The sequence below is a fragment of the Artemia sp. Qi Xiang Cuo genome, unplaced genomic scaffold (genome assembly GCF_049724085.1).
Source record: "Artemia sp. Qi Xiang Cuo unplaced genomic scaffold, ASM4972408v1 HiC_scaffold_3264, whole genome shotgun sequence".
Classification (NCBI taxonomy): domain Eukaryota; kingdom Metazoa; phylum Arthropoda; class Branchiopoda; order Anostraca; family Artemiidae; genus Artemia; species Artemia sp. Qi Xiang Cuo.
The window spans coordinates 44,825-52,546 of NW_028300657.1; the positions used below are offsets into that span (position 1 = coordinate 44,825).

At 35.3% G+C, this 7,722-nt stretch overlaps 1 long non-coding RNA gene across 1 annotated transcript; it reads right to left on the reverse strand.

The window, feature by feature from the left end:
- Positions 1-471: 471 nt before the first annotated feature.
- Positions 472-6,297, reverse strand: LOC148938454 (uncharacterized). The gene is made up of 3 exons (XR_016143689.1): positions 6,127-6,297; positions 3,966-4,075; positions 472-778 (listed from the first exon to the last, which is right to left on the reverse strand). It is a non-coding gene; the product is annotated as an uncharacterized LOC148938454 (long non-coding RNA).
- Between the last annotated feature and the right edge of the window lie 1,425 nt (positions 6,298-7,722).

Consider the following 7,722-nt stretch of genomic DNA (forward strand, 5'->3'; position numbering starts at 1 on the left):
AGCACGATTGCGCTGCCTATGATTCCGATATTCCGTGATAAAATTGCTGACATGCTCCCAAGAGCTTCTGCAACGCCCTTCAAGCAGTGACAAAACATATTCCCATTTATGATGTCATTTGGTTTGCCAGTGACTTCAACACCAAAGTGGGGAATGATAGATCTTACTGCCCAGAGTTCCTTGTATGGATTCGTGACTTACACTCTTTGCTAGTATCTGGAAGCCAGAAAAGGTACCCGGAGATTGGACAAAAGGGGGGCAGAAGACATGGGCTCTAAGGTCCCTTTCCCATCTTTATGTACCTGTTCCATACTTTCCATATAACTGATAAACGAATTAGCCAAGATATTTAGGGACTATTTCCTATTTCGAAACCCACAAGGATGCGCCACGGGGTCCGCAGACCCCTTATCCTAACCTTTATTAGAAGAAAATAAGGAAGTTACGATCTACTTTATTTTCCGTGCCATAAAAATATTAAACTAAATATAAGAAAAACACACAAACAAAACAGATTAGTTATCATCATTACTATCAGTTTATATTTTCTCATATTCATTTTGGACATTCAACGTAGTATAAAGAACATTTAATCCATTGTACTGACGATATGTACTATCATTAGGCTTAAATTTCAGAAGATAAACGAATAAAATGACAATTAATGTTAAAGTAATGCTCAATGCTGTTGAAAGACCTATATACCAATTTTTATCACTTTGGCGCTGTTGTATGAGAACTGTCGGGTGACAAAATGTCTCAGATCCTTTGCTTTGACCTGAAAAAACAATACACATGTCAAATTCACTTAGAGCGCCAAAATGAATATAAGAAGCATGAAATTAGCCAAATTAAGAAAAAAGAACAGTTGTAGTCGTATTGGCAAACTACCCCTTTCTGATATCAAGGTTCTTATGATCGCCTCTTTAATGCCCCTTTTGTCATGTAATCCCTCGTTTTTTTCTTCATGTTAAATCACCATGTAATCTGGTATCAACAAGTAGTCTTTTAAACTTTGGTTTTGATGGAACTGTAGTTTAAAAAACTTGAATTTTTTATGATGTGTCGTTTTATGGAAAACAAAACATCACCAATTTCACTTGTTTCTCCAGTTTGTATCGCAGGCTTCGGCCATCTTCCTCCGTTTCCTTTCCTGGTAATATATGAATTACTCAGTTTTCACAATGGAAAGCTGTGAAGCCTTTATTTATTTGTTTTGCACCATGAAAAATTGATCGGCTATCACGGATTTTGCATTCCCCAACATTTTGACCCTACCTTGGCCAAGATTGACGTTTGACAGCACAAAATGGTAGAAAACGGCATTTTGTTAAGGTACGACCTATTGCGTAACTTCAAAACGTATCTATTCATTTTCATTTTCGTTGAAATGAGCCCTCTCCCAGTTTTTGCCCCCACTGGCTCGATGCAATCATCTCTTGGTTGGAAAAAGAAAATAAAAAGAGGATATATCCTCTTCTAAGAAAATTAAATGGATAGAAAACAAAAAGATAGAAAGAATAGAAAATAAAAATGGATACAAAACTGTGATTTTCCTTCTTGTTCAAGATGGGGCTGTAAACCTACAGTTAAAAGTTTTCGACAACGGCGATTTCAATGGTATACTTTTTATTACAATTACACACAATTTATGTCTTTGAGTCTCAAACAATTCTTCTTGCAATTATAAGTTATCGCTCAGTTGAATCTGAATTGAAATCATTGTTTTCAAAATTGTCTTACGTGGGAATTATTTCCAATTAGATAGTTTCTTTTGAAAAAAACACGTTTTTAAATTAAGCTGCTACGAACCGCGGTTCGTAGCTCTTTACTAGGCTACTCTTTACTAGGCTAATGCTGCAACCATGATAATTCCAAAGGTTCTTCTACCCCTTTAGGTGAAGAATAATGATTGTCATTGACATAAAGTACCTGAAAGGGAACTTTACAAGAAGTATCGAGGGAAGACAATGTGTAAATATTAAAAACAAAGTTTAATGTATCGTTAAAGAGAAGAAACAAACAAGCGATTGAACCCCGAAACAAGAAGCCACCGCGAGTCCCAGAAGAGGCAAATTGGCGTTTTTAAACCAAAACAAAGCATTATGTGATTTAGATTGAACAAAATACGATGAAAAAAATAAGGAACAGTGAAATGACACAAAATTCAAAACGAAGTATTTTATTCAAGTATTTTATTTATTAACGATAAGTAATCACAAACTAGAAGGAATTTTTTCCTGTCAGTTACAGTGCCAGATTGGATAGGGGAAGGCAATCAAAGCACTGGCCAGAGAAAGGAGACACCGAAGGCACATAATTTTATCATTTTTTTTTCAATGAAGTTTTTAACAAAAATTTTGTTGAGAGAATTGGATTAGGATTGGACAGCAGAGGAATACATTTGCAACAAATAGACATGATGGGTAAAATATAATCGAAAACGAAGCGGGTAGACCCATCTACATTTTAATGAAAAACGAAGCGGGTAGACCCATCTACATTTTTGTAGATGGAGAGATAGTTAGATTCGAGATTGAAACACTCGTACCTTTTTCTTTCATTTTTCAACTCTTCTAATTTTAGATTATGGTAAGCCTAATTTGTAAGCCATTATTTTGTTAAGAGAGAGGCGGAGCTTCGAAAATCCAAACTTTAATCTGCAAAATGTATTGGTAACTCCAACCCCGATCACTTATGCAATGTCTCTGGGAATGATTAAGATTTTGGGTCAAAAACTTAAAGTTTATACTATATGTTATATTGTTCAAAATGTTTTTGCAATGAGCTACTCTTGGTTGATACAATTGATTCACGTTTTCATAGAAAAAATTTGCTAACTTGTATTAGACAAAAGACAAACGAAACAATATAAACAAAACATTACAAACTCTCATTTGGAGCGGTTACGGAAAGAATTTTACACCAAACATTTTTTTCTAATTAACTATTTTTTCTGAGAATTTCAGAACTAACACCAAGATCAAACTTCATGACCAAGCCGACCTATACTGAATATGGTAAAAATTTGTCATACCCATTCGCCATGAGATTGGTATTGAAGTCGCTGTGTGGGGGGGAGGGGAGTTCCTCCTTAAAGACATAATTTCTGGACCTTTCAAATACGTTGAACAAAATGGCTATCTCAAAATTTTGATTGGATATGTTTGGGGATATGGTGGGCGCGGGAGGGGGTTATTTGCCCTCCAATCACTTTTGACTATTAAAAGAAAACTAGCCCTTTAAATTTCCAATCGAATGAGCCTCTTCCAAAGTTTCTGCGACAACTCCCTCAATACGAAGTGCTCTGGTCTAAAACCCAAAAAAAATTTGTGACCACATGGCTCTTTACTTAGGCAACGCTGTTGCGCTACCTATGACTATATATTTATGACTTGTATAGAAATATTTCCAAGTTTTTCAATACGAAAACTCTTCTCGCTCCAGCAAGCAATTCATATATATAAAACGCTGACATATTTTATTATGCCTAAATTTTCATGGAATATGTGACAAACACGCTCTTTGGACACATTCCTAGCCCCTACTATCGCTTTTGCTTTAATTTGCCAGTTATTTAGCATCATTCCGTAAATTTTAGCCATCGTTAGTGGCTGCTCATTTTTTTTACGTCCTGGACATTTAGTTTTTCCTAAACTGGCATGGCCACGATAGAATTCAGTCGGTCAAATTTTTAAAGTGTTTTCAAGAATCTGAAAGCCCAATTAAAAGACAATAGAGTTTCAATTTGAAATTCTTTATACTCTTTAGACACCTCGCCTTCAGGTACAAAATGTACCTGCAATTTAGTACGAACTAAGGAAAATTCGAAGAAAATGTAAAATGGGCTAGTAATGTTTGAAATCCACTAGTGAATGGCGACGTCCGAGGGGTTTATACAATCTCATTAGCTTAGAGACCCTAGTCTGGCCCTCAAATACCATTGTAAAGCAATAACCTCTTACCTCTTTGTAATTTATGAAGGATCGAGTCACCGTGACACTTTTCACAATCTGTGTCCAATGGACCAAAACAGGTCAAGCAACTGTAATGGCACGGCCGACAGAAGCGCTCCCTAAAAAATAAAAATCCAGCTAAACTCAACAGCATCTGATGGGCCTGTCGGATATTAAACTAAATATGATAAGGAGTCACAGCTAAAGTTTTAGGATCAGCGGGTTTGGGGCGTTCGAGCCCCGACCCCCCAATCCGAATAGAACACTTGCTGATACAAGCAGGTCTTATATGACCTTTCGTGCCGTTTTTTCATCAGTTGTTTAAGGTGTTTCTTCATAACCATAAATGGTCGTTTTATGAAAGGTCCACAGCCGTTGGAAACTATCCAGATCCGTTACACAGGAAAAAAAACAACAAAACTTTGTGGATATAGTTATCCGTAAAAAGAGATCTTCAGTTTATCAAATTTATCGTTGCTTCGTAAAGATAATCCTTAGTCTTTAGTAGTAGAATTCGATGGAAGACGATGCAAGTGAAACGGAACTTAAAATATCTGTGGCATGACACAATCATATGTGTCACTCCGCACCTTTTATCCTACAAGTGTTGCAACACTTCACGGAGTTTTTGCACAAGAGGTCTAAATAATTCATGTGACCAGATTAGGAAATTGTTTTTGGAGCCTAGAGAACACGATTTCGCATTAACAAAATATTTTTGACTAGCTTAACATTTGCAACCGCATTTTTGATGCTTCGACTCCCCGTCACTCTCTCCCAATTCAGTTCTTACAAAAAAAAATTGCATACATGCCTACTTGACCCTCCCCCGTTTGAAAAAGCGAAATTCCCACAATTGTTACCCTGCAATTTCCTATTAGTTAAAAAATTACAAATACATATTTTATTTGTTAAAGATATTAATTTGTGGAAGAGAAATTTTCAAAGAAATATGTCCCAAGGCTCTCGGTAGCCTTGGGACATAAATAAGGTAAGTTTGGGCCCTTTAAATTTAATGGCCTCATTATTCAAATATTAATTTAGTCGCATTACTTTGGATGCTTCTACATTATACATTATTACTAATTAATATTCATAAGTAAAAGTAATTGGCTTGTAAGTGTAACCCAGCTTAACGAATAGAGAGTACCTACATTGAAATATCCAAGCAATTAAGGGCAGGGCCAGACTAAGGCTATTAAAGGCCTTGACAACTCAGATCGTTAAGGATATATTAGGGTAGGCTACAACCTTCTTTCAAATTTAATTTTAGCACTTTCGCATGCCTCCACAGACTTGAAGGCCCCAGAAACGGTTCTTATTCGACAATATACTCTTGGTTTTATTTCTTACACGGAAGGACAGTTCTTTTAGGACATGTGAACTTCAGCTCCCTAACACAGAATATTTATCTCATTATAAAATAATTGCATGGGTACTAATAGCTTGAAGTGAACCTCAAGTAACTTATTCATATACTAAATTTAAAAAAAATCAATATATTCAAGGGGTCCTTGAATATATTCAAGTAATATATTTATCAAGGGGGGTCCTTTTCTGGGGTCTGGGTTCATGGAGAGAAAAATCCTTCCTCTGCCCAAGATTTTAAGTCTTAAAAAACGATTAAGTTCCATCGAGATGCAAAAGTAAGCATCGGCTTTCAAATTTTTTGTTAAAGATCTAAAGTCGAAGTGAAAAAACATAAGAAAACTAAAAAAAAAAATAATAACAATAATAGCAAAAGAAGCGGGCCGTTGGCAATGGAGGCTCAGAGAAGAAAAATTCAGTATTCCAACTAAGCTAAAGAATTGTAACTGAACTAATTCTACCATGTTTTCAAAAGGGAATAAAAAGGAGATTTTCTTCGCAAGCCCGTTCACACGTGCACTTAGCTAGACATCAACTTACTGCTATCAATATTTTGGACTAAAAAGGGCTACTTATAAAACAGGAGGTAAATTATTGATGTCTAGCTAAGCACGTGTGTGACTTGAACATCAGAGACTGTTTAAACGACATGTACGCGTGTCTAGTATCAAAAGAAACGTGTTACGCCTGGTATCGGAGGCAGGCGAAAAGCGGGTTATCCTTACCCTCAATTTGACACATTGATATGCTAAGAAATACAAAAGACTTTTTAACCGATTGACCGAAAAATTAAAAATATTACCCAAGACTGGATATCCACTTTTAAGTTCCATAAGGGCATTGTTGAACACAAGTGTTGCCAAATAAGAATTCGGGTGAAATACAGGCAAGAGCATTTTCATTCTCCGTGAAAACAACATTACCTAAAGTCAAAATAAGATAGGAAGTTTAAATGTATAAGTGAATACTTAGTTTTAATAAGCTCCAGATTTAATATGTAAGGTGCACAAAAAATCAATGTTCGCTATAACAAGCCAAGTGATCGTTAAAATACAGTAATAGAAAGGGACTGAGACCCTTGCAACCCCATGACTCAATCTTTAATCAAAAAGTGTAGATGAAATCTTTACTCTAGAAGTTTCCAATCGCAACTGTCTGTGCTAACTTCAATTAGTGGATTGATGAGCTTCAAAGGGGATAAAACTACAAAGTCGATCAAAATTTCTTTTCACTGTGAACCAAAAATATGTCTTCAAAAAGCAAATTCCGTGTAAAAGCAATTCTTAAATTAGGCAGAATGACCATATTATGACCGGTTAAATCTTGCAAAGACGGATAAACGACACAAAAGCTAACTCTAAGTATGTGTTTTCGGGCGGAGGAGGGGGGCTATATCACTCTCAAAATATGATATAGGTAATGAATAAGTGTAAAAAAGGAATATTTTCTAGAAAACGAGGTTTAAAGAGGTTTTTCTACAGTCCCTGCACCTCTTACATATATTTTTCTTTTTTTAATTATCATAGAGGTCATGATCAAAACACTTATTTTTTAAACCCTGACTTATTCCAGTATTAACAAATAAAGAGCAGAGCGAGCTAAGAGAATCATTTTTTAAACCCAATACACCTGCCATGCAAAGTTTGTTATATTACATCCAACTCACTTTGGCTGTGTCTCATATCTTACATTTGGTGATATACCGTTGCTATTGTTCAAATGCCAAGTCTAACCTGAATAAAAAATAAATGAATGGTTTATTTACATAATATAAGGAACTTGAAGGGCAAAGTTTGTCTGACTACTGAGAAGATTTGGTGTCTTCGTTGCTACATCAATCATTACAGCGGTACGGTACAGCCTACGTTACTTGAAAATGCGAAAAAAAGAGAGAAAAAAGACTGCAATGGAAAAGAGACTAAAAACAGTGAGCAAAAAAAACACAAATTTTCCATTGCGTTTTATCGATATGCCCTTTATTATATAGATAGTGACTAAAATCACTGACGACAATAATTTTATATTTGCGATCAGCCTGAGCATGTGGAGAAAAAAAATTAAGATAATGGTACAAAATCATTTGTACATTCAAATACATCAAAAAGCCAATCTCACTCAATGATATGGTAGGTCCACTCTTAACTGGTCGTCAGTTTGATCTGATACTTAGAAATCTACGACTTTACCATGTAGTTTTTTATTTCTTTTATATTAGCATATATCAATAGCTCCAACTGTACCAGACACAACCTAATTTATCATTCTGTTGTGCGTATTCCGGCTATTTGCTTGGTGATATTGAAAGTTATTAAAGAGTGAGTTTTGTTTATTATTTTATTTTCTTTTTCTTTATATACCATGTTTAATTTCGTGTAGTTCATATTTTTTCTGTTAATAA